The following is a 25,265-nucleotide window of genomic DNA, read 5'->3' on the forward strand; positions in this document are numbered from 1 at the left end:
CCGGTGTTTCTGTTTGCTCGTTTCTTTCTTCCATTTCGGGAAAGGCTTCCTTACTGGGTGTGGAAATCTCCTATGCCTTTCCTCGCCTATTCTGTCAGCTTTCAAATTCTCTTTCAGTTGCCACCCTCACAGATGGATTAGGAAACTCTTTCCGGTGCACTCATTAGTGAAATGACCTCAATGAAGCTGGAATCCAATATCTAATCGCCGATTTTTAGCGAGTCCACACGCCAGGGTGGTCGGGGTCCAATGCAGCCCCGGCCAGGCCCAGGCCCCTTGGACTGGGCCACAGGAGGACGCAGAGGAGGGTCCCGGCCCCCCCCCCCCCCCCCCCCCCGGTCGCGTTGCCGGCAGTTCTCCAAGGGCTTGGGCGTTTTCCAGAGGTAGGAGATGGAGGGGACTGATTTCTTCAGCGCCCCACAAACCACGCCACCCCACCCATGGGACACATCCCTAGAGAGAGAGAGAGACGCCCCATACACTCGCTCCCCTCCCCCATGCGCTGTGCCCCAGCCCGGGCCCGGGGGAATAGGCGGCAGCCCACCCACAGGGTGGGGGGCCCAGCTGAAAGGGGTTGTCGGGGAGGGCGGCCCCTGCCTGGGGTCAAAGGGCGGGCGATCCGCGCGTGCGCAATCGGCGGCGGCGGGCGGCGGCGGGGGCGGCCACGAGCTGGGGGTGGGGGGCGGGTAGGGGAAGGAGGCCAGGCGAGGAGAGGAAGGGGGCTGGAAGGTCTCCACCTTGGCGAGTCCAGCCGTGGAGGCGCATCTTGTGTGAGTGTGAGTGAGTGAGTGTGAGTGTGTGTGTGTGTGTGTTTGTGTGTGTATAGAGAGACAGCCCCCCACCCCGGCCCACCGCTCCCTGCCCGCCCCGCCCCGCCCCGCCTGTCACCCCCGTCCCTCGGAGCCCGCCGGACCCGGCCGGTGAACTCAACAGGCCCGGCCCGGCGCGGGTCAGCGCCGGTGCGGGGCCTGGGGCGGGAGGAGGCGGCGGGGAAGTGCAGAGAGGCTCGGCTTCTTGAGCGGGGCAGGGGCGCCCTCCGCCGTCTAGGGCCACACCACCCTGAACGCGCCCGACCTCGTCTGGTCTGGGAAGCTAAGCAGGGTCGGGCCTGGTTAGTACTTGGATGGGAGACCGCCTGGGAATACCGGGTGCCGTCGGCTTCTTCTTTTTTTTTTTTTTGTTTTGCCTCCTGTTCTGTCCCCTCTCTGGGAGCGAGGCGGCGGCCCGGGGTGGGGGTCACCCCCACCCTCAGCGCCCGCCGCGGTGCCTGGCGCCCCAGCCCGCACCGTGGGGCCTCCTCTTGTCCCAAGCCGCGACACCGCCGTCACGCGGCAGCATGCGTGGCTTCTGGACTGTCAGGTCTCAGACCAAAGGTCTGCTCTGTGGGAACCGACACGCTGGAGGAAACCTTGAGAGTCTGAGAGGGGAGGGAGTTCCAGAAGAAGGCCAGGATGTCATTTGGAGGGAGTATGTGACCAGAACTCGTCCCGTTGCTTTTGGGGTTCTATGGGCTACACGTAGGAATCTTTGGTGGTGGCACCTGATGTTGGGGGATCCGGAGTCACACCCAGACCTGCTCCACAGGCCTCCTTTTACTTTTCTCTTCGGATTCATTATCTTTAAAAAGTGTCTCTTATCTCTATGATTGCATTTTCTTTTCTCTCTCTTTTCAAGCAGATGATGGGAGTCCAAGTATTAAGGTGACATGTGTTGCCCGTGCCCCCCTCCCCCCTGTGTTCTTATTCATTTACCTCTGATGTCGTTCCAGCGTATTGTGGGGGTACCAATGTTAGGGTCGGGTACGTTGCCCTCTCCCTGCCTCCCCCCTCGGGTCAGAGCCTCAAGTGCGCCCATCCCCCAGTCGGTGCGCACCCACCCCATTCCTAATGGAGGTGTATGCCCATCCCCTCCCCCCACCCGCCCGACACCCACCCGATGAAGGTGATTCCTCTGTGTCCACTTGGGTGTCCGTCGGTTCGTACCCATTTGCTGGTGAGCGCGAGCACGTGGTGCTCGTGTGTGCATTCTTGGGCTACCTGGCTTACTGGAACGGGTTCCAGCTCTGGCCAGGAGAACCACGAGAGGTGCCCTCTCACCGCTGCTCCTCCTAGCTGAATAGCACTCCGTGGTGTCCACGCGCCACATTTCATTTACGCACTCGTGGGTCGATGGGCACTCGGGTCGCTTCCAGGTCTTTGCGATTGTGACTTGTGCCCTGACTCTAACCCTAACCCTTACCCAGCCCGTCTCCTCCTCGGCCCCTGCCTGACTGACTCCTTCCCGCCCGGCCTGTCACCTGTCACCGTCCTCTGCCCCTGCCTGACACGCTCCTCCCCGCCCGGGCCGTCACCGTCCTCGGCCCCTGCCTGACGGGGCTCCTCCGTCGCCTGGGCCTTCCAAGGGCTTGGTGTGGACGCTGGTTCCAGGACGCCCTCCCAGGAACCCGGTAGCAGGGCGGCCGCAGCGTCTCGCGCCACCCAACCGTCCGCCGGCCGGCGGCCGTCGCTAAGTGGCCTGCGGGGGACGTGCCCCCACTGTGGGGCGGGCGCCCAGCCTGGTGTCTTCTCTGAGGCCCCGTGGCTGCTTTCCCCCCCCCCCGCAAGGGGAGAGCCGCGGAGGTGGGGACCGCCTCCTCGTGGGGACGTACACCCAGCTCTCCACGTCGGATTCCGGGGCTCTCTGTCCTGCCAGAAGGCCCAGCTGGCCTGCGGGTCCTTAGAGTGGCAAAAACATCCGAAAACTGAGATTGAGGGTCCGGTGGTTGTCTGCACTTTTGTGCTGGGCACCCCAGGGAGGCCCGGGGGCTGGCTGGACAACGCGGTCTGCTGGGCAGGGGGGGGGGGGTTTGGAGGAGCAACTGATGCCCTTTGCACTTTGGGTAGCAAGTGTCTGAGGTGTCTCTGAGCCCTGCGCCATGTCGGGGGTGGGGGGTGGGAGGTCGGGGGGGGGGTGGAGGAGCAGGAGGAGGAGGAGGAGGAGGTGGGAAGGGCCGTGGCCTGCAGTCGTCTTCCCGGGGTGGCTTCTTCCACAGGCTGCTTGGCCTGGGCTCCCTGCACCTGGGCCTTTGGAGGACTGGCCCTGTGCTTGCCAACGCTTCCCCTGCAGGGACCCAGAGCTGGGAGGTTGCATCTCTCAGCCCTGGGTCGGGCAGAGCCCCAGCGGGCCATGCCCACAACCTCTCTCAGCACGGGTCCCCCAGAAGGCTCCTTTGGGACCAGGATTCTCTTGCGGGTGACTCTTTAAGGTCTGGCCCCTGGATGGAGGGGCACCAGGAGTAGAGGAGCAGGAAGGGGAAGGGGGTGGCCATGCGAGGGGACACTTTCAGGCCAAGTCCCAGCTTCAGCCTGATCCTCCTGGGAACCCCGGGGTGTACGTCACACCTCCTGGTTGTCCCGCTCTGAGACAAGGAGCCGGGCTTCGCATTCCCCCAGCAGCCAGTCGTGGGCTGAGGACACCTGGGGCGTTGGGAACTCCCTGGCTTCTCCTTGGCTTAACATCTGGAGCTGCTTGTGAATCGTGCCGCCACACACACCCGAGTGCAGGTGTCTTCTGCACAGACTGCGGGCCTCGCTCTTCTGAATGCCGCTAGCTCGCCACCCACCCACGGGTGAACCTGGTCAGGGTACTTTCTCTCGGGGGCAGACTCTGATCCTGGCGGGCTACCGGTGTTTCTGTTTGCTCGTTTCTTTCTTCCATTTCGAGAAAGGCTTCCTTACTGGGTGTGGAAATCTCCTATGCCTTTCCTCGCCTATTCTGTCAGCTTTCAAATTCTCTTTCAGTTGCCACCCTCACAGATGGATTAGGAAACTCTTTCCGGTGCACTCATTAGTGAAATGACCTCAATGAAGCTGGAATCCAATATCTAATCGCCGATTTTTAGCGAGTCCACACGCCAGGGTGGTCGGGGTCCAATGCAGCCCCGGCCAGGCCCAGGCCCCTTGGACTGGGCCACAGGAGGACGCAGAGGAGGGTCCCGGCCCCCCCCCCCCCCCCCGGTCGCGTTGCCGGCAGTTCTCCAAGGGCTTGGGCGTTTTCCAGAGGTAGGAGATGGAGGGGACTGATTTCTTCAGCGCCCCACAAACCACGCCACCCCACCCATGGGACACATCCCTAGAGAGAGAGAGAGACGCCCCATACACTCGCTCCCCTCCCCCATGCGCTGTGCCCCAGCCCGGGCCCGGGGGAATAGGCGGCAGCCCACCCACAGGGTGGGGGGCCCAGCTGAAAGGGGTTGTCGGGGAGGGCGGCCCCTGCCTGGGGTCAAAGGGCGGGCGATCCGCGCGTGCGCAATCGGCGGCGGCGGGCGGCGGCGGGGGCGGCCACGAGCTGGGGGTGGGGGGCGGGTAGGGGAAGGAGGCCAGGCGAGGAGAGGAAGGGGGCTGGAAGGTCTCCACCTTGGCGAGTCCAGCCGTGGAGGCGCATCTTGTGTGAGTGTGAGTGAGTGAGTGTGAGTGTGTGTGTGTGTGTGTTTGTGTGTGTATAGAGAGACAGCCCCCCACCCCGGCCCACCGCTCCCTGCCCGCCCCGCCCCGCCCCGCCTGTCACCCCCGTCCCTCGGAGCCCGCCGGACCCGGCCGGTGAACTCAACAGGCCCGGCCCGGCGCGGGTCAGCGCCGGTGCGGGGCCTGGGGCGGGAGGAGGCGGCGGGGAAGTGCAGAGAGGCTCGGCTTCTTGAGCGGGGCAGGGGCGCCCTCCGCCGTCTAGGGCCACACCACCCTGAACGCGCCCGACCTCGTCTGGTCTGGGAAGCTAAGCAGGGTCGGGCCTGGTTAGTACTTGGATGGGAGACCGCCTGGGAATACCGGGTGCCGTCGGCTTCTTCTTTTTTTTTTTTTTGTTTTGCCTCCTGTTCTGTCCCCTCTCTGGGAGCGAGGCGGCGGCCCGGGGTGGGGGTCACCCCCACCCTCAGCGCCCGCCGCGGTGCCTGGCGCCCCAGCCCGCACCGTGGGGCCTCCTCTTGTCCCAAGCCGCGACACCGCCGTCACGCGGCAGCATGCGTGGCTTCTGGACTGTCAGGTCTCAGACCAAAGGTCTGCTCTGTGGGAACCGACACGCTGGAGGAAACCTTGAGAGTCTGAGAGGGGAGGGAGTTCCAGAAGAAGGCCAGGATGTCATTTGGAGGGAGTATGTGACCAGAACTCGTCCCGTTGCTTTTGGGGTTCTATGGGCTACACGTAGGAATCTTTGGTGGTGGCACCTGATGTTGGGGGATCCGGAGTCACACCCAGACCTGCTCCACAGGCCTCCTTTTACTTTTCTCTTCGGATTCATTATCTTTAAAAAGTGTCTCTTATCTCTATGATTGCATTTTCTTTTCTCTCTCTTTTCAAGCAGATGATGGGAGTCCAAGTATTAAGGTGACATGTGTTGCCCGTGCCCCCCTCCCCCCTGTGTTCTTATTCATTTACCTCTGATGTCGTTCCAGCGTATTGTGGGGGTACCAATGTTAGGGTCGGGTACGTTGCCCTCTCCCTGCCTCCCCCCTCGGGTCAGAGCCTCAAGTGCGCCCATCCCCCAGTCGGTGCGCACCCACCCCATTCCTAATGGAGGTGTATGCCCATCCCCTCCCCCCACCCGCCCGACACCCACCCGATGAAGGTGATTCCTCTGTGTCCACTTGGGTGTCCGTCGGTTCGTACCCATTTGCTGGTGAGCGCGAGCACGTGGTGCTCGTGTGTGCATTCTTGGGCTACCTGGCTTACTGGAACGGGTTCCAGCTCTGGCCAGGAGAACCACGAGAGGTGCCCTCTCACCGCTGCTCCTCCTAGCTGAATAGCACTCCGTGGTGTCCACGCGCCACATTTCATTTACGCACTCGTGGGTCGATGGGCACTCGGGTCGCTTCCAGGTCTTTGCGATTGTGACTTGTGCCCTGACTCTAACCCTAACCCTTACCCAGCCCGTCTCCTCCTCGGCCCCTGCCTGACTGACTCCTTCCCGCCCGGCCTGTCACCTGTCACCGTCCTCTGCCCCTGCCTGACACGCTCCTCCCCGCCCGGGCCGTCACCGTCCTCGGCCCCTGCCTGACGGGGCTCCTCCGTCGCCTGGGCCTTCCAAGGGCTTGGTGTGGACGCTGGTTCCAGGACGCCCTCCCAGGAACCCGGTAGCAGGGCGGCCGCAGCGTCTCGCGCCACCCAACCGTCCGCCGGCCGGCGGCCGTCGCTAAGTGGCCTGCGGGGGACGTGCCCCCACTGTGGGGCGGGCGCCCAGCCTGGTGTCTTCTCTGAGGCCCCGTGGCTGCTTTCCCCCCCCCCCGCAAGGGGAGAGCCGCGGAGGTGGGGACCGCCTCCTCGTGGGGACGTACACCCAGCTCTCCACGTCGGATTCCGGGGCTCTCTGTCCTGCCAGAAGGCCCAGCTGGCCTGCGGGTCCTTAGAGTGGCAAAAACATCCGAAAACTGAGATTGAGGGTCCGGTGGTTGTCTGCACTTTTGTGCTGGGCACCCCAGGGAGGCCCGGGGGCTGGCTGGACAACGCGGTCTGCTGGGCAGGGGGGGGGGTTTGGAGGAGCAACTGATGCCCTTTGCACTTTGGGTAGCAAGTGTCTGAGGTGTCTCTGAGCCCTGCGCCATGTCGGGGGTGGGGGGTGGGAGGTCGGGGGGGGGTGGAGGAGCAGGAGGAGGAGGAGGAGGAGGTGGGAAGGGCCGTGGCCTGCAGTCGTCTTCCCGGGGTGGCTTCTTCCACAGGCTGCTTGGCCTGGGCTCCCTGCACCTGGGCCTTTGGAGGACTGGCCCTGTGCTTGCCAACGCTTCCCCTGCAGGGACCCAGAGCTGGGAGGTTGCATCTCTCACCCCTGGGTCGGGCAGAGCCCCAGCGGGCCATGCCCACAACCTCTCTCAGCACGGGTCCCCCAGAAGGCTCCTTTGGGACCAGGATTCTCTTGCGGGTGACTCTTTAAGGTCTGGCCCCTGGATGGAGGGGCACCAGGAGTAGAGGAGCAGGAAGGGGAAGGGGGTGGCCATGCGAGGGGACACTTTCAGGCCAAGTCCCAGCTTCAGCCTGATCCTCCTGGGAACCCCGGGGTGTACGTCACACCTCCTGGTTGTCCCGCTCTGAGACAAGGAGCCGGGCTTCGCATTCCCCCAGCAGCCAGTCGTGGGCTGAGGACACCTGGGGCGTTGGGAACTCCCTGGCTTCTCCTTGGCTTAACATCTGGAGCTGCTTGTGAATCGTGCCGCCACACACACCCGAGTGCAGGTGTCTTCTGCACAGACTGCGGGCCTCGCTCTTCTGAATGCCGCTAGCTCGCCACCCACCCACGGGTGAACCTGGTCAGGGTACTTTCTCTCGGGGGCAGACTCTGATCCTGGCGGGCTACCGGTGTTTCTGTTTGCTCGTTTCTTTCTTCCATTTCGGGAAAGGCTTCCTTACTGGGTGTGGAAATCTCCTATGCCTTTCCTCGCCTATTCTGTCAGCTTTCAAATTCTCTTTCAGTTGCCACCCTCACAGATGGATTAGGAAACTCTTTCCGGTGCACTCATTAGTGAAATGACCTCAATGAAGCTGGAATCCAATATCTAATCGCCGATTTTTAGCGAGTCCACACGCCAGGGTGGTCGGGGTCCAATGCAGCCCCGGCCAGGCCCAGGCCCCTTGGACTGGGCCACAGGAGGACGCAGAGGAGGGTCCCGGCCCCCCCCCCCCCCCCCCCCCCCCGGTCGCGTTGCCGGCAGTTCTCCAAGGGCTTGGGCGTTTTCCAGAGGTAGGAGATGGAGGGGACTGATTTCTTCAGCGCCCCACAAACCACGCCACCCCACCCATGGGACACATCCCTAGAGAGAGAGAGAGACGCCCCATACACTCGCTCCCCTCCCCCATGCGCTGTGCCCCAGCCCGGGCCCGGGGGAATAGGCGGCAGCCCACCCACAGGGTGGGGGGCCCAGCTGAAAGGGGTTGTCGGGGAGGGCGGCCCCTGCCTGGGGTCAAAGGGCGGGCGATCCGCGCGTGCGCAATCGGCGGCGGCGGGCGGCGGCGGGGGCGGCCACGAGCTGGGGGTGGGGGGCGGGTAGGGGAAGGAGGCCAGGCGAGGAGAGGAAGGGGGCTGGAAGGTCTCCACCTTGGCGAGTCCAGCCGTGGAGGCGCATCTTGTGTGAGTGTGAGTGAGTGAGTGTGAGTGTGTGTGTGTGTGTGTTTGTGTGTGTATAGAGAGACAGCCCCCCACCCCGGCCCACCGCTCCCTGCCCGCCCCGCCCCGCCCCGCCTGTCACCCCCGTCCCTCGGAGCCCGCCGGACCCGGCCGGTGAACTCAACAGGCCCGGCCCGGCGCGGGTCAGCGCCGGTGCGGGGCCTGGGGCGGGAGGAGGCGGCGGGGAAGTGCAGAGAGGCTCGGCTTCTTGAGCGGGGCAGGGGCGCCCTCCGCCGTCTAGGGCCACACCACCCTGAACGCGCCCGACCTCGTCTGGTCTGGGAAGCTAAGCAGGGTCGGGCCTGGTTAGTACTTGGATGGGAGACCGCCTGGGAATACCGGGTGCCGTCGGCTTCTTCTTTTTTTTTTTTTTGTTTTGCCTCCTGTTCTGTCCCCTCTCTGGGAGCGAGGCGGCGGCCCGGGGTGGGGGTCACCCCCACCCTCAGCGCCCGCCGCGGTGCCTGGCGCCCCAGCCCGCACCGTGGGGCCTCCTCTTGTCCCAAGCCGCGACACCGCCGTCACGCGGCAGCATGCGTGGCTTCTGGACTGTCAGGTCTCAGACCAAAGGTCTGCTCTGTGGGAACCGACACGCTGGAGGAAACCTTGAGAGTCTGAGAGGGGAGGGAGTTCCAGAAGAAGGCCAGGATGTCATTTGGAGGGAGTATGTGACCAGAACTCGTCCCGTTGCTTTTGGGGTTCTATGGGCTACACGTAGGAATCTTTGGTGGTGGCACCTGATGTTGGGGGATCCGGAGTCACACCCAGACCTGCTCCACAGGCCTCCTTTTACTTTTCTCTTCGGATTCATTATCTTTAAAAAGTGTCTCTTATCTCTATGATTGCATTTTCTTTTCTCTCTCTTTTCAAGCAGATGATGGGAGTCCAAGTATTAAGGTGACATGTGTTGCCCGTGCCCCCCTCCCCCCTGTGTTCTTATTCATTTACCTCTGATGTCGTTCCAGCGTATTGTGGGGGTACCAATGTTAGGGTCGGGTACGTTGCCCTCTCCCTGCCTCCCCCCTCGGGTCAGAGCCTCAAGTGCGCCCATCCCCCAGTCGGTGCGCACCCACCCCATTCCTAATGGAGGTGTATGCCCATCCCCTCCCCCCACCCGCCCGACACCCACCCGATGAAGGTGATTCCTCTGTGTCCACTTGGGTGTCCGTCGGTTCGTACCCATTTGCTGGTGAGCGCGAGCACGTGGTGCTCGTGTGTGCATTCTTGGGCTACCTGGCTTACTGGAACGGGTTCCAGCTCTGGCCAGGAGAACCACGAGAGGTGCCCTCTCACCGCTGCTCCTCCTAGCTGAATAGCACTCCGTGGTGTCCACGCGCCACATTTCATTTACGCACTCGTGGGTCGATGGGCACTCGGGTCGCTTCCAGGTCTTTGCGATTGTGACTTGTGCCCTGACTCTAACCCTAACCCTTACCCAGCCCGTCTCCTCCTCGGCCCCTGCCTGACTGACTCCTTCCCGCCCGGCCTGTCACCTGTCACCGTCCTCTGCCCCTGCCTGACACGCTCCTCCCCGCCCGGGCCGTCACCGTCCTCGGCCCCTGCCTGACGGGGCTCCTCCGTCGCCTGGGCCTTCCAAGGGCTTGGTGTGGACGCTGGTTCCAGGACGCCCTCCCAGGAACCCGGTAGCAGGGCGGCCGCAGCGTCTCGCGCCACCCAACCGTCCGCCGGCCGGCGGCCGTCGCTAAGTGGCCTGCGGGGGACGTGCCCCCACTGTGGGGCGGGCGCCCAGCCTGGTGTCTTCTCTGAGGCCCCGTGGCTGCTTTCCCCCCCCCCCGCAAGGGGAGAGCCGCGGAGGTGGGGACCGCCTCCTCGTGGGGACGTACACCCAGCTCTCCACGTCGGATTCCGGGGCTCTCTGTCCTGCCAGAAGGCCCAGCTGGCCTGCGGGTCCTTAGAGTGGCAAAAACATCCGAAAACTGAGATTGAGGGTCCGGTGGTTGTCTGCACTTTTGTGCTGGGCACCCCAGGGAGGCCCGGGGGCTGGCTGGACAACGCGGTCTGCTGGGCAGGGGGGGGGGTTTGGAGGAGCAACTGATGCCCTTTGCACTTTGGGTAGCAAGTGTCTGAGGTGTCTCTGAGCCCTGCGCCATGTCGGGGGTGGGGGGTGGGAGGTCGGGGGGGGGTGGAGGAGCAGGAGGAGGAGGAGGAGGAGGTGGGAAGGGCCGTGGCCTGCAGTCGTCTTCCCGGGGTGGCTTCTTCCACAGGCTGCTTGGCCTGGGCTCCCTGCACCTGGGCCTTTGGAGGACTGGCCCTGTGCTTGCCAACGCTTCCCCTGCAGGGACCCAGAGCTGGGAGGTTGCATCTCTCAGCCCTGGGTCGGGCAGAGCCCCAGCGGGCCATGCCCACAACCTCTCTCAGCACGGGTCCCCCAGAAGGCTCCTTTGGGACCAGGATTCTCTTGCGGGTGACTCTTTAAGGTCTGGCCCCTGGATGGAGGGGCACCAGGAGTAGAGGAGCAGGAAGGGGAAGGGGGTGGCCATGCGAGGGGACACTTTCAGGCCAAGTCCCAGCTTCAGCCTGATCCTCCTGGGAACCCCGGGGTGTACGTCACACCTCCTGGTTGTCCCGCTCTGAGACAAGGAGCCGGGCTTCGCATTCCCCCAGCAGCCAGTCGTGGGCTGAGGACACCTGGGGCGTTGGGAACTCCCTGGCTTCTCCTTGGCTTAACATCTGGAGCTGCTTGTGAATCGTGCCGCCACACACACCCGAGTGCAGGTGTCTTCTGCACAGACTGCGGGCCTCGCTCTTCTGAATGCCGCTAGCTCGCCACCCACCCACGGGTGAACCTGGTCAGGGTACTTTCTCTCGGGGGCAGACTCTGATCCTGGCGGGCTACCGGTGTTTCTGTTTGCTCGTTTCTTTCTTCCATTTCGGGAAAGGCTTCCTTACTGGGTGTGGAAATCTCCTATGCCTTTCCTCGCCTATTCTGTCAGCTTTCAAATTCTCTTTCAGTTGCCACCCTCACAGATGGATTAGGAAACTCTTTCCGGTGCACTCATTAGTGAAATGACCTCAATGAAGCTGGAATCCAATATCTAATCGCCGATTTTTAGCGAGTCCACACGCCAGGGTGGTCGGGGTCCAATGCAGCCCCGGCCAGGCCCAGGCCCCTTGGACTGGGCCACAGGAGGACGCAGAGGAGGGTCCCGGCCCCCCCCCCCCCCCCCCCCCCCCCCGGTCGCGTTGCCGGCAGTTCTCCAAGGGCTTGGGCGTTTTCCAGAGGTAGGAGATGGAGGGGACTGATTTCTTCAGCGCCCCACAAACCACGCCACCCCACCCATGGGACACATCCCTAGAGAGAGAGAGAGACGCCCCATACACTCGCTCCCCTCCCCCATGCGCTGTGCCCCAGCCCGGGCCCGGGGGAATAGGCGGCAGCCCACCCACAGGGTGGGGGGCCCAGCTGAAAGGGGTTGTCGGGGAGGGCGGCCCCTGCCTGGGGTCAAAGGGCGGGCGATCCGCGCGTGCGCAATCGGCGGCGGCGGGCGGCGGCGGGGGCGGCCACGAGCTGGGGGTGGGGGGCGGGTAGGGGAAGGAGGCCAGGCGAGGAGAGGAAGGGGGCTGGAAGGTCTCCACCTTGGCGAGTCCAGCCGTGGAGGCGCATCTTGTGTGAGTGTGAGTGAGTGAGTGTGAGTGTGTGTGTGTGTGTGTTTGTGTGTGTATAGAGAGACAGCCCCCCACCCCGGCCCACCGCTCCCTGCCCGCCCCGCCCCGCCCCGCCTGTCACCCCCGTCCCTCGGAGCCCGCCGGACCCGGCCGGTGAACTCAACAGGCCCGGCCCGGCGCGGGTCAGCGCCGGTGCGGGGCCTGGGGCGGGAGGAGGCGGCGGGGAAGTGCAGAGAGGCTCGGCTTCTTGAGCGGGGCAGGGGCGCCCTCCGCCGTCTAGGGCCACACCACCCTGAACGCGCCCGACCTCGTCTGGTCTGGGAAGCTAAGCAGGGTCGGGCCTGGTTAGTACTTGGATGGGAGACCGCCTGGGAATACCGGGTGCCGTCGGCTTCTTCTTTTTTTTTTTTTTGTTTTGCCTCCTGTTCTGTCCCCTCTCTGGGAGCGAGGCGGCGGCCCGGGGTGGGGGTCACCCCCACCCTCAGCGCCCGCCGCGGTGCCTGGCGCCCCAGCCCGCACCGTGGGGCCTCCTCTTGTCCCAAGCCGCGACACCGCCGTCACGCGGCAGCATGCGTGGCTTCTGGACTGTCAGGTCTCAGACCAAAGGTCTGCTCTGTGGGAACCGACACGCTGGAGGAAACCTTGAGAGTCTGAGAGGGGAGGGAGTTCCAGAAGAAGGCCAGGATGTCATTTGGAGGGAGTATGTGACCAGAACTCGTCCCGTTGCTTTTGGGGTTCTATGGGCTACACGTAGGAATCTTTGGTGGTGGCACCTGATGTTGGGGGATCCGGAGTCACACCCAGACCTGCTCCACAGGCCTCCTTTTACTTTTCTCTTCGGATTCATTATCTTTAAAAAGTGTCTCTTATCTCTATGATTGCATTTTCTTTTCTCTCTCTTTTCAAGCAGATGATGGGAGTCCAAGTATTAAGGTGACATGTGTTGCCCGTGCCCCCCTCCCCCCTGTGTTCTTATTCATTTACCTCTGATGTCGTTCCAGCGTATTGTGGGGGTACCAATGTTAGGGTCGGGTACGTTGCCCTCTCCCTGCCTCCCCCCTCGGGTCAGAGCCTCAAGTGCGCCCATCCCCCAGTCGGTGCGCACCCACCCCATTCCTAATGGAGGTGTATGCCCATCCCCTCCCCCCACCCGCCCGACACCCACCCGATGAAGGTGATTCCTCTGTGTCCACTTGGGTGTCCGTCGGTTCGTACCCATTTGCTGGTGAGCGCGAGCACGTGGTGCTCGTGTGTGCATTCTTGGGCTACCTGGCTTACTGGAACGGGTTCCAGCTCTGGCCAGGAGAACCACGAGAGGTGCCCTCTCACCGCTGCTCCTCCTAGCTGAATAGCACTCCGTGGTGTCCACGCGCCACATTTCATTTACGCACTCGTGGGTCGATGGGCACTCGGGTCGCTTCCAGGTCTTTGCGATTGTGACTTGTGCCCTGACTCTAACCCTAACCCTTACCCAGCCCCGGCTCCTCCTCGGCCCCTGCCTGACTGACTCCTTCCCGCCCGGCCTGTCACCTGTCACCGTCCTCTGCCCCTGCCTGACACGCTCCTCCCCGCCCGGGCCGTCACCGTCCTCGGCCCCTGCCTGACGGGGCTCCTCCGTCGCCTGGGCCTTCCAAGGGCTTGGTGTGGACGCTGGTTCCAGGACGCCCTCCCAGGAACCCGGTAGCAGGGCGGCCGCAGCGTCTCGCGCCACCCAACCGTCCGCCGGCCGGCGGCCGTCGCTAAGTGGCCTGCGGGGGACGTGCCCCCACTGTGGGGCGGGCGCCCAGCCTGGTGTCTTCTCTGAGGCCCCGTGGCTGCTTTCCCCCCCCCCCCCCGCAAGGGGAGAGCCGCGGAGGTGGGGACCGCCTCCTCGTGGGGACGTACACCCAGCTCTCCACGTCGGATTCCGGGGCTCTCTGTCCTGCCAGAAGGCCCAGCTGGCCTGCGGGTCCTTAGAGTGGCAAAAACATCCGAAAACTGAGATTGAGGGTCCGGTGGTTGTCTGCACTTTTGTGCTGGGCACCCCAGGGAGGCCCGGGGGCTGGCTGGACAACGCGGTCTGCTGGGCGGGGGGGGGGGTTTGGAGGAGCAACTGATGCCCTTTGCACTTTGGGTAGCAAGTGTCTGAGGTGTCTCTGAGCCCTGCGCCATGTCGGGGGTGGGGGGTGGGAGGTCGGGGGGGTGGAGGAGCAGGAGGAGGAGGAGGAGGAGGTGGGAAGGGCCGTGGCCTGCAGTCGTCTTCCCGGGGTGGCTTCTTCCACAGGCTGCTTGGCCTGGGCTCCCTGCACCTGGGCCTTTGGAGGACTGGCCCTGTGCTTGCCAACGCTTCCCCTGCAGGGACCCAGAGCTGGGAGGTTGCATCTCTCAGCCCTGGGTCGGGCAGAGCCCCAGCGGGCCATGCCCACAACCTCTCTCAGCACGGGTCCCCCAGAAGGCTCCTTTGGGACCAGGATTCTCTTGCGGGTGACTCTTTAAGGTCTGGCCCCTGGATGGAGGGGCACCAGGAGTAGAGGAGCAGGAAGGGGAAGGGGGTGGCCATGCGAGGGGACACTTTCAGGCCAAGTCCCAGCTTCAGCCTGATCCTCCTGGGAACCCCGGGGTGTACGTCACACCTCCTGGTTGTCCCGCTCTGAGACAAGGAGCCGGGCTTCGCATTCCCCCAGCAGCCAGTCGTGGGCTGAGGACACCTGGGGCGTTGGGAACTCCCTGGCTTCTCCTTGGCTTAACATCTGGAGCTGCTTGTGAATCGTGCCGCCACACACACCCGAGTGCAGGTGTCTTCTGCACAGACTGCGGGCCTCGCTCTTCTGAATGCCGCTAGCTCGCCACCCACCCACGGGTGAACCTGGTCAGGGTACTTTCTCTCGGGGGCAGACTCTGATCCTGGCGGGCTACCGGTGTTTCTGTTTGCTCGTTTCTTTCTTCCATTTCGGGAAAGGCTTCCTTACTGGGTGTGGAAATCTCCTATGCCTTTCCTCGCCTATTCTGTCAGCTTTCAAATTCTCTTTCAGTTGCCACCCTCACAGATGGATTAGGAAACTCTTTCCGGTGCACTCATTAGTGAAATGACCTCAATGAAGCTGGAATCCAATATCTAATCGCCGATTTTTAGCGAGTCCACACGCCAGGGTGGTCGGGGTCCAATGCAGCCCCGGCCAGGCCCAGGCCCCTTGGACTGGGCCACAGGAGGACGCAGAGGAGGGTCCCGGCCCCCCCCCCCCCCCCCGTCGCGTTGCCGGCAGTTCTCCAAGGGCTTGGGCGTTTTCCAGAGGTAGGAGATGGAGGGGACTGATTTCTTCAGCGCCCCACAAACCACGCCACCCCACCCATGGGACACATCCCTAGAGAGAGAGAGAGACGCCCCATACACTCGCTCCCCTCCCCCATGCGCTGTGCCCCAGCCCGGGCCCGGGGGAATAGGCGGCAGCCCACCCACAGGGTGGGGGGCCCAGCTGAAAGGGGTTGTCGGGGAGGGCGGCCCCTGCCTGGGGTCAAAGGGCGGGCGATCCGCGCGTGCGCAATCGGCGGCGGCGGGCGGCGGCGGGGGCGGCCACGAGCTGGGGGTGGGGGGCGGGTAGGGGAAGGAGGCCAGGCGAGGAGAGGAAGGGGGCTGGAAGGTCTCCACCTTGGCGAGTCCAGCCGTGGAGGCGCATCTTGTGTGAGTGTGAGTGAGTGAGTGTGAGTGTGTGTGTGTGTGTGTTTGTGTGTGTATAGAGAGACAGCCCCCCACCCCGGCCCACCGCTCCCTGCCCGCCCCGCCCCGCCCCGCCTGTCACCCCCGTCCCTCGGAGCCCGCCGGACCCGGCCGGTGAACTCAACAGGCCCGGCCCGGCGCGGGTCAGCGCCGGTGCGGGGCCTGGGGCGGGAGGAGGCGGCGGGGAAGTGCAGAGAGGCTCGGCTTCTTGAGCGGGGCAGGGGCGCCCTCCGCCGTCTAGGGCCACACCACCCTGAACGCGCCCGACCTCGTCTGGTCTGGGAAGCTAAGCAGGGTCGGGCCTGGTTAGTACTTGGATGGGAGACCGCCTGGGAATACCGGGTGCCGTCGGCTTCTTCTTTTTTTTTTTTTTGTTTTGCCTCCTGTTCTGTCCCCTCTCTGGGAGCGAGGCGGCGGCCCGGGGTGGGGGTCACCCCCACCCTCAGCGCCCGCCGCGGTGCCTGGCGCCCCAGCCCGCACCGTGGGGCCTCCTCTTGTCCCAAGCCGCGACACCGCCGTCACGCGGCAGCATGCGTGGCTTCTGGACTGTCAGGTCTCAGACCAAAGGTCTGCTCTGTGGGAACCGACACGCTGGAGGAAACCTTGAGAGTCTGAGAGGGGAGGGAGTTCCAGAAGAAGGCCAGGATGTCATTTGGAGGGAGTATGTGACCAGAACTCGTCCCGTTGCTTTTGGGGTTCTATGGGCTACACGTAGGAATCTTTGGTGGTGGCACCTGATGTTGGGGGATCCGGAGTCACACCCAGACCTGCTCCACAGGCCTCCTTTTACTTTTCTCTTCGGATTCATTATCTTTAAAAAGTGTCTCTTATCTCTATGATTGCATTTTCTTTTCTCTCTCTTTTCAAGCAGATGATGGGAGTCCAAGTATTAAGGTGACATGTGTTGCCCGTGCCCCCCTCCCCCCTGTGTTCTTATTCATTTACCTCTGATGTCGTTCCAGCGTATTGTGGGGGTACCAATGTTAGGGTCGGGTACGTTGCCCTCTCCCTGCCTCCCCCCTCGGGTCAGAGCCTCAAGTGCGCCCATCCCCCAGTCGGTGCGCACCCACCCCATTCCTAATGGAGGTGTATGCCCATCCCCTCCCCCCACCCGCCCGACACCCACCCGATGAAGGTGATTCCTCTGTGTCCACTTGGGTGTCCGTCGGTTCGTACCCATTTGCTGGTGAGCGCGAGCACGTGGTGCTCGTGTGTGCATTCTTGGGCTACCTGGCTTACTGGAACGGGTTCCAGCTCTGGCCAGGAGAACCACGAGAGGTGCCCTCTCACCGCTGCTCCTCCTAGCTGAATAGCACTCCGTGGTGTCCACGCGCCACATTTCATTTACGCACTCGTGGGTCGATGGGCACTCGGGTCGCTTCCAGGTCTTTGCGATTGTGACTTGTGCCCTGACTCTAACCCTAACCCTTACCCAGCCCGTCTCCTCCTCGGCCCCTGCCTGACTGACTCCTTCCCGCCCGGCCTGTCACCTGTCACCGTCCTCTGCCCCTGCCTGACACGCTCCTCCCCGCCCGGGCCGTCACCGTCCTCGGCCCCTGCCTGACGGGGCTCCTCCGTCGCCTGGGCCTTCCAAGGGCTTGGTGTGGACGCTGGTTCCAGGACGCCCTCCCAGGAACCCGGTAGCAGGGCGGCCGCAGCGTCTCGCGCCACCCAACCGTCCGCCGGCCGGCGGCCGTCGCTAAGTGGCCTGCGGGGGACGTGCCCCCACTGTGGGGCGGGCGCCCAGCCTGGTGTCTTCTCTGAGGCCCCGTGGCTGCTTTCCCCCCCCCCCCGCAAGGGGAGAGCCGCGGAGGTGGGGACCGCCTCCTCGTGGGGACGTACACCCAGCTCTCCACGTCGGATTCCGGGGCTCTCTGTCCTGCCAGAAGGCCCAGCTGGCCTGCGGGTCCTTAGAGTGGCAAAAACATCCGAAAACTGAGATTGAGGGTCCGGTGGTTGTCTGCACTTTTGTGCTGGGCACCCCAGGGAGGCCCGGGGGCTGGCTGGACAACGCGGTCTGCTGGGCAGGGGGGGGGGTTTGGAGGAGCAACTGATGCCCTTTGCACTTTGGGTAGCAAGTGTCTGAGGTGTCTCTGAGCCCTGCGCCATGTCGGGGGTGGGGGGTGGGAGGTCGGGGGGGGGTGGAGGAGCAGGAGGAGGAGGAGGAGGAGGTGGGAAGGGCCGTGGCCTGCAGTCGTCTTCCCGGGGTGGCTTCTTCCACAGGCTGCTTGGCCTGGGCTCCCTGCACCTGGGCCTTTGGAGGACTGGCCCTGTGCTTGCCAACGCTTCCCCTGCAGGGACCCAGAGCTGGGAGGTTGCATCTCTCAGCCCTGGGTCGGGCAGAGCCCCAGCGGGCCATGCCCACAACCTCTCTCAGCACGGGTCCCCCAGAAGGCTCCTTTGGGACCAGGATTCTCTTGCGGGTGACTCTTTAAGGTCTGGCCCCTGGATGGAGGGGCACCAGGAGTAGAGGAGCAGGAAGGGGAAGGGGGTGGCCATGCGAGGGGACACTTTCAGGCCAAGTCCCAGCTTCAGCCTGATCCTCCTGGGAACCCCGGGGTGTACGTCACACCTCCTGGTTGTCCCGCTCTGAGACAAGGAGCCGGGCTTCGCATTCCCCCAGCAGCCAGTCGTGGGCTGAGGACACCTGGGGCGTTGGGAACTCCCTGGCTTCTCCTTGGCTTAACATCTGGAGCTGCTTGTGAATCGTGCCGCCACACACACCCGAGTGCAGGTGTCTTCTGCACAGACTGCGGGCCTCGCTCTTCTGAATGCCGCTAGCTCGCCACCCACCCACGGGTGAACCTGGTCAGGGTACTTTCTCTCGGGGGCAGACTCTGATCCTGGCGGGCTACCGGTGTTTCTGTTTGCTCGTTTCTTTCTTCCATTTCGGGAAAGGCTTCCTTACTGGGTGTGGAAATCTCCTATGCCTTTCCTCGCCTATTCTGTCAGCTTTCAAATTCTCTTTCAGTTGCCACCCTCACAGATGGATTAGGAAACTCTTTCCGGTGCACTCATTAGTGAAATGACCTCAATGAAGCTGGAATCCAATATCTAATCGCCGATTTTTAGCGAGTCCACACGCCAGGGTGGTCGGGGTCCAATGCAGCCCCGGCCAGGCCCAGGCCCCTTGGACTGGGCCACAGGAGGACGCAGAGGAGGGTCCCGGCCCCCCCCCCCCCCCCCCCCCCCGGTCGCGTTGCCGGCAGTTCTCCAAGGGCTTGGGCGTTTTCCAGAGGTAGGAGATGGAGGGGACTGATTTCTTCAGCGCCCCACAAACCACGCCACCCCACCCATGGGACACATCCCTAGAGAGAGAGAGAGACGCCCCATACACTCGCTCCCCTCCCCCATGCGCTGTGCCCCAGCCCGGGCCCGGGGGAATAGGCGGCAGCCCACCCACAGGGTGGGGGGCCCAGCTGAAAGGGGTTGTCGGGGAGGGCGGCCCCTGCCTGGGGTCAAAGGGCGGGCGATCCGCGCGTGCGCAATCGGCGGCGGCGGGCGGCGGCGGGGGCGGCCACGAGCTGGGGGTGGGGGGCGGGTAGGGGAAGGAGGCCAGGCGAGGAGAGGAAGGGGGCTGGAAGGTCTCCACCTTGGCGAGTCCAGCCGTGGAGGCGCATCTTGTGTGAGTGTGAGTGAGTGAGTGTGAGTGTGTGTGTGTGTGTGTTTGTGTGTGTATAGAGAGACAGCCCCCCACCCCGGCCCACCGCTCCCTGCCCGCCCCGCCCCGCCCCGCCTGTCACCCCCGTCCCTCGGAGCCCGCCGGACCCGGCCGGTGAACTCAACAGGCCCGGCCCGGCGCGGGTCAGCGCCGGTGCGGGGCCTGGGGCGGGAGGAGGCGGCGGGGAAGTGCAGAGAGGCTCGGCTTCTTGAGCGGGGCAGGGGCGCCCTCCGCCGTCTAGGGCCACACCACCCTGAACGCGCCCGACCTCGTCTGGTCTGGGAAGCTAAGCAGGGTCGGGCCTGGTTAGTACTTGGATGGGAGACCGCCTGGGAATACCGGGTGCCGTCGGCTTCTTCTTTTTTTTTTTTTTGTTTTGCCTCCTGTTCTGTCCCCTCTCTGGGAGCGAGGCGGCGGCCCGGGGTGGGGGTCACCCCCACCCTCAGCGCCCGCCGCGGTGCCTGGCGCCCCAGCCCGCACCGTGGGGCCTCCTCTTGTCCCAAGCCGCGACACCGCCGTCACGCGGCAGCATGCGTGGCTTCTGGACTGTCAGGTCTCAGACCAAAGGTCTGCTCTGTGGGAACCGACACGCTGGAGGAAACCTTGAGAGTCTGAGAGGGGAGGGAGTTCCAGAAGAAGGCCAGGATGTCATTTGGAGGGAGTATGTGACCAGAACTCGTCCCGTTGCTTTTGGGGTTCTATGGGCTACACGTAGGAATCTTTGGTGGTGGCACCTGATGTTGGGGGATCCGGAGTCACACCCAGACCTGCTCCACAGGCCTCCTTTTACTTTTCTCTTCGGATTCATTATCTTTAAAAAGTGTCTCTTATCTCTATGATTGCATTTTCTTTTCTCTCTCTTTTCAAGCAGATGATGGGAGTCCAAGTATTAAGGTGACATGTGTTGCCCGTGCCCCCCTCCCCCCTGTGTTCTTATTCATTTACCTCTGATGTCGTTCCAGCGTATTGTGGGGGTACCAATGTTAGGGTCGGGTACGTTGCCCTCTCCCTGCCTCCCCCCTCGGGTCAGAGCCTCAAGTGCGCCCATCCCCCAGTCGGTGCGCACCCACCCCATTCCTAATGGAGGTGTATGCCCATCCCCTCCCCCCACCCGCCCGACACCCACCCGATGAAGGTGATTCCTCTGTGTCCACTTGGGTGTCCGTCGGTTCGTACCCATTTGCTGGTGAGCGCGAGCACGTGGTGCTCGTGTGTGCATTCTTGGGCTACCTGGCTTACTGGAACGGGTTCCAGCTCTGGCCAGGAGAACCACGAGAGGTGCCCTCTCACCGCTGCTCCTCCTAGCTGAATAGCACTCCGTGGTGTCCACGCGCCACATTTCATTTACGCACTCGTGGGTCGATGGGCACTCGGGTCGCTTCCAGGTCTTTGCGATTGTGACTTGTGCCCTGACTCTAACCCTAACCCTTACCCAGCCCCGGCTCCTCCTCGGCCCCTGCCTGACTGACTCCTTCCCGCCCGGCCTGTCACCTGTCACCGTCCTCTGCCCCTGCCTGACACGCTCCTCCCCGCCCGGGCCGTCACCGTCCTCGGCCCCTGCCTGACGGGGCTCCTCCGTCGCCTGGGCCTTCCAAGGGCTTGGTGTGGACGCTGGTTCCAGGACGCCCTCCCAGGAACCCGGTAGCAGGGCGGCCGCAGCGTCTCGCGCCACCCAACCGTCCGCCGGCCGGCGGCCGTCGCTAAGTGGCCTGCGGGGGACGTGCCCCCACTGTGGGGCGGGCGCCCAGCCTGGTGTCTTCTCTGAGGCCCCGTGGCTGCTTTCCCCCCCCCCCCCCGCAAGGGGAGAGCCGCGGAGGTGGGGACCGCCTCCTCGTGGGGACGTACACCCAGCTCTCCACGTCGGATTCCGGGGCTCTCTGTCCTGCCAGAAGGCCCAGCTGGCCTGCGGGTCCTTAGAGTGGCAAAAACATCCGAAAACTGAGATTGAGGGTCCGGTGGTTGTCTGCACTTTTGTGCTGGGCACCCCAGGGAGGCCCGGGGGCTGGCTGGACAACGCGGTCTGCTGGGCGGGGGGGGGGGTTTGGAGGAGCAACTGATGCCCTTTGCACTTTGGGTAGCAAGTGTCTGAGGTGTCTCTGAGCCCTGCGCCATGTCGGGGGTGGGGGGTGGGAGGTCGGGGGGGTGGAGGAGCAGGAGGAGGAGGAGGAGGAGGTGGGAAGGGCCGTGGCCTGCAGTCGTCTTCCCGGGGTGGCTTCTTCCACAGGCTGCTTGGCCTGGGCTCCCTGCACCTGGGCCTTTGGAGGACTGGCCCTGTGCTTGCCAACGCTTCCCCTGCAGGGACCCAGAGCTGGGAGGTTGCATCTCTCAGCCCTGGGTCGGGCAGAGCCCCAGCGGGCCATGCCCACAACCTCTCTCAGCACGGGTCCCCCAGAAGGCTCCTTTGGGACCAGGATTCTCTTGCGGGTGACTCTTTAAGGTCTGGCCCCTGGATGGAGGGGCACCAGGAGTAGAGGAGCAGGAAGGGGAAGGGGGTGGCCATGCGAGGGGACACTTTCAGGCCAAGTCCCAGCTTCAGCCTGATCCTCCTGGGAACCCCGGGGTGTACGTCACACCTCCTGGTTGTCCCGCTCTGAGACAAGGAGCCGGGCTTCGCATTCCCCCAGCAGCCAGTCGTGGGCTGAGGACACCTGGGGCGTTGGGAACTCCCTGGCTTCTCCTTGGCTTAACATCTGGAGCTGCTTGTGAATCGTGCCGCCACACACACCCGAGTGCAGGTGTCTTCTGCACAGACTGCGGGCCTCGCTCTTCTGAATGCCGCTAGCTCGCCACCCACCCACGGGTGAACCTGGTCAGGGTACTTTCTCTCGGGGGCAGACTCTGATCCTGGCGGGCTACCGGTGTTTCTGTTTGCTCGTTTCTTTCTTCCATTTCGGGAAAGGCTTCCTTACTGGGTGTGGAAATCTCCTATGCCTTTCCTCGCCTATTCTGTCAGCTTTCAAATTCTCTTTCAGTTGCCACCCTCACAGATGGATTAGGAAACTCTTTCCGGTGCACTCATTAGTGAAATGACCTCAATGAAGCTGGAATCCAATATCTAATCGCCGATTTTTAGCGAGTCCACACGCCAGGGTGGTCGGGGTCCAATGCAGCCCCGGCCAGGCCCAGGCCCCTTGGACTGGGCCACAGGAGGACGCAGAGGAGGGTCCCGGCCCCCCCCCCCCCCCCCGTCGCGTTGCCGGCAGTTCTCCAAGGGCTTGGGCGTTTTCCAGAGGTAGGAGATGGAGGGGACTGATTTCTTCAGCGCCCCACAAACCACGCCACCCCACCCATGGGACACATCCCTAGAGAGAGAGAGAGACGCCCCATACACTCGCTCCCCTCCCCCATGCGCTGTGCCCCAGCCCGGGCCCGGGGGAATAGGCGGCAGCCCACCCACAGGGTGGGGGGCCCAGCTGAAAGGGGTTGTCGGGGAGGGCGGCCCCTGCCTGGGGTCAAAGGGCGGGCGATCCGCGCGTGCGCAATCGGCGGCGGCGGGCGGCGGCGGGGGCGGCCACGAGCTGGGGGTGGGGGGCGGGTAGGGGAAGGAGGCCAGGCGAGGAGAGGAAGGGGGCTGGAAGGTCTCCACCTTGGCGAGTCCAGCCGTGGAGGCGCATCTTGTGTGAGTGTGAGTGAGTGAGTGTGAGTGTGTGTGTGTGTGTGTTTGTGTGTGTATAGAGAGACAGCCCCCCACCCCGGCCCACCGCTCCCTGCCCGCCCCGCCCCGCCCCGCCTGTCACCCCCGTCCCTCGGAGCCCGCCGGACCCGGCCGGTGAACTCAACAGGCCCGGCCCGGCGCGGGTCAGCGCCGGTGCGGGGCCTGGGGCGGGAGGAGGCGGCGGGGAAGTGCAGAGAGGCTCGGCTTCTTGAGCGGGGCAGGGGCGCCCTCCGCCGTCTAGGGCCACACCACCCTGAACGCGCCCGACCTCGTCTGGTCTGGGAAGCTAAGCAGGGTCGGGCCTGGTTAGTACTTGGATGGGAGACCGCCTGGGAATACCGGGTGCCGTCGGCTTCTTCTTTTTTTTTTTTTTGTTTTGCCTCCTGTTCTGTCCCCTCTCTGGGAGCGAGGCGGCGGCCCGGGGTGGGGGTCACCCCCACCCTCAGCGCCCGCCGCGGTGCCTGGCGCCCCAGCCCGCACCGTGGGGCCTCCTCTTGTCCCAAGCCGCGACACCGCCGTCACGCGGCAGCATGCGTGGCTTCTGGACTGTCAGGTCTCAGACCAAAGGTCTGCTCTGTGGGAACCGACACGCTGGAGGAAACCTTGAGAGTCTGAGAGGGGAGGGAGTTCCAGAAGAAGGCCAGGATGTCATTTGGAGGGAGTATGTGACCAGAACTCGTCCCGTTGCTTTTGGGGTTCTATGGGCTACACGTAGGAATCTTTGGTGGTGGCACCTGATGTTGGGGGATCCGGAGTCACACCCAGACCTGCTCCACAGGCCTCCTTTTACTTTTCTCTTCGGATTCATTATCTTTAAAAAGTGTCTCTTATCTCTATGATTGCATTTTCTTTTCTCTCTCTTTTCAAGCAGATGATGGGAGTCCAAGTATTAAGGTGACATGTGTTGCCCGTGCCCCCCTCCCCCCTGTGTTCTTATTCATTTACCTCTGATGTCGTTCCAGCGTATTGTGGGGGTACCAATGTTAGGGTCGGGTACGTTGCCCTCTCCCTGCCTCCCCCCTCGGGTCAGAGCCTCAAGTGCGCCCATCCCCCAGTCGGTGCGCACCCACCCCATTCCTAATGGAGGTGTATGCCCATCCCCTCCCCCCACCCGCCCGACACCCACCCGATGAAGGTGATTCCTCTGTGTCCACTTAGGTGTCCATCGGTTCGTACCCATTTGCTGGTGAGCGCGAGCACGTGGTGCTCGTGTGTCCATTCTTGGGCTACCTGGCTTACTGGAACGGGTTCCAGCTCTGGCCAGGAGAACCACGAGAGGTGCCCTCTCACCGCTGCTCCTCCTAGCTGAATAGCACTCCGTGGTGTCCACGCGCCACATTTCATTTACGCACTCGTGGGTCGATGGGCACTCGGGTCGCTTCCAGGTCTTTGCGATTGTGACTTGTGCCCTGACTCTAACCCTAACCCTTACCCAGCCCGTCTCCTCCTCGGCCCCTGCCTGACTGACTCCTTCCCGCCCGGCCTGTCACCGTCCTCTGCCCCTGCCTGACACGCTCCTCCCCGCCCCGGGCCGTCACCGTCCTCGGCCCCTGCCTGACGGGGCTCCTCCGTCGCCTGGGCCTTCCAAGGGCTTGGTGTGGACGCTGGTTCCAGGACGCCCTCCCAGGAACCCGGTAGCAGGGCGGCCGCAGCGTCTCGCGCCACCCAACCGTCCGCCGGCCGGCGGCCGTCGCTAAGTGGCCTGCGGGGGACGTGCCCCCACTGTGGGGCGGGCGCCCAGCCTGGTGTCTTCTCTGAGGCCCCGTGGCTGCTTTCCCCCCCCCCCCCGCAAGGGGAGAGCCGCGGAGGTGGGGACCGCCTCCTCGTGGGGACGTACACCCAGCTCTCCACGTCGGATTCCGGGGCTCTCTGTCCTGCCAGAAGGCCCAGCTGGCCTGCGGGTCCTTAGAGTGGCAAAAACATCCGAAAACTGAGATTGAGGGTCCGGTGGTTGTCTGCACTTTTGTGCTGGGCACCCCAGGGAGGCCCGGGGGCTGGCTGGACAACGCGGTCTGCTGGGCAGGGGGGGGGGGGTTTGGAGGAGCAACTGATGCCCTTTGCACTTTGGGTAGCAAGTGTCTGAGGTGTCTCTGAGCCCTGCGCCATGTCGGGGGTGGGGGGTGGGAGGTCGGGGGGGGGGTGGAGGAGCAGGAGGAGGAGGAGGAGGAGGTGGGAAGGGCCGTGGCCTGCAGTCGTCTTCCCGGGGTGGCTTCTTCCACAGGCTGCTTGGCCTGGGCTCCCTGCACCTGGGCCTTTGGAGGACTGGCCCTGTGCTTGCCAACGCTTCCCCTGCAGGGACCCAGAGCTGGGAGGTTGCATCTCTCAGCCCTGGGTCGGGCAGAGCCCCAGCGGGCCATGCCCACAACCTCTCTCAGCACGGGTCCCCCAGAAGGCTCCTTTGGGACCAGGATTCTCTTGCGGGTGACTCTTTAAGGTCTGGCCCCTGGATGGAGGGGCACCAGGAGTAGAGGAGCAGGAAGGGGAAGGGGGTGGCCATGCGAGGGGAC

The 25,265-nt window shown here is 64.1% G+C and overlaps 7 non-coding genes across 7 annotated transcripts; all 7 read left to right on the top strand.

Annotated features, from left to right (window-relative positions):
* The first annotated feature begins 1,041 nt into the window (after positions 1-1,041).
* On the top strand, positions 1,042-1,160 carry LOC142868760 (5S ribosomal RNA). Its single transcript, XR_012917686.1, has one exon. It is a non-coding gene; the product is annotated as a 5S ribosomal RNA (ribosomal RNA).
* A 3,538-nt stretch (positions 1,161-4,698) lies between these two features.
* LOC142868761 (5S ribosomal RNA) lies at positions 4,699-4,817 on the top strand. The gene has a single exon (XR_012917687.1). It is a non-coding gene; the product is annotated as a 5S ribosomal RNA (ribosomal RNA).
* Positions 4,818-8,359: 3,542 nt separating this feature from the next.
* Positions 8,360-8,478, top strand: LOC142868762 (5S ribosomal RNA). Its single transcript, XR_012917688.1, has one exon. It is a non-coding gene; the product is annotated as a 5S ribosomal RNA (ribosomal RNA).
* Positions 8,479-12,022: 3,544 nt separating this feature from the next.
* On the top strand, positions 12,023-12,141 carry LOC142868763 (5S ribosomal RNA). Its single transcript, XR_012917689.1, has one exon. It is a non-coding gene; the product is annotated as a 5S ribosomal RNA (ribosomal RNA).
* Positions 12,142-15,677: 3,536 nt separating this feature from the next.
* LOC142868765 (5S ribosomal RNA) lies at positions 15,678-15,796 on the top strand. Its single transcript, XR_012917691.1, has one exon. It is a non-coding gene; the product is annotated as a 5S ribosomal RNA (ribosomal RNA).
* Positions 15,797-19,338: 3,542 nt separating this feature from the next.
* LOC142868766 (5S ribosomal RNA) lies at positions 19,339-19,457 on the top strand. Its single transcript, XR_012917692.1, has one exon. It is a non-coding gene; the product is annotated as a 5S ribosomal RNA (ribosomal RNA).
* Positions 19,458-22,993: 3,536 nt separating this feature from the next.
* On the top strand, positions 22,994-23,112 carry LOC142868767 (5S ribosomal RNA). The gene has a single exon (XR_012917693.1). It is a non-coding gene; the product is annotated as a 5S ribosomal RNA (ribosomal RNA).
* The last annotated feature ends 2,153 nt before the right edge of the window (positions 23,113-25,265 follow it).

The sequence above is a fragment of the Microcebus murinus genome, unplaced genomic scaffold, assembly GCF_040939455.1.
Source record: "Microcebus murinus isolate Inina unplaced genomic scaffold, M.murinus_Inina_mat1.0 scaf042_hap2_Mmur4.0, whole genome shotgun sequence".
Taxonomy (NCBI): Eukaryota; Metazoa; Chordata; class Mammalia; order Primates; family Cheirogaleidae; genus Microcebus; species Microcebus murinus.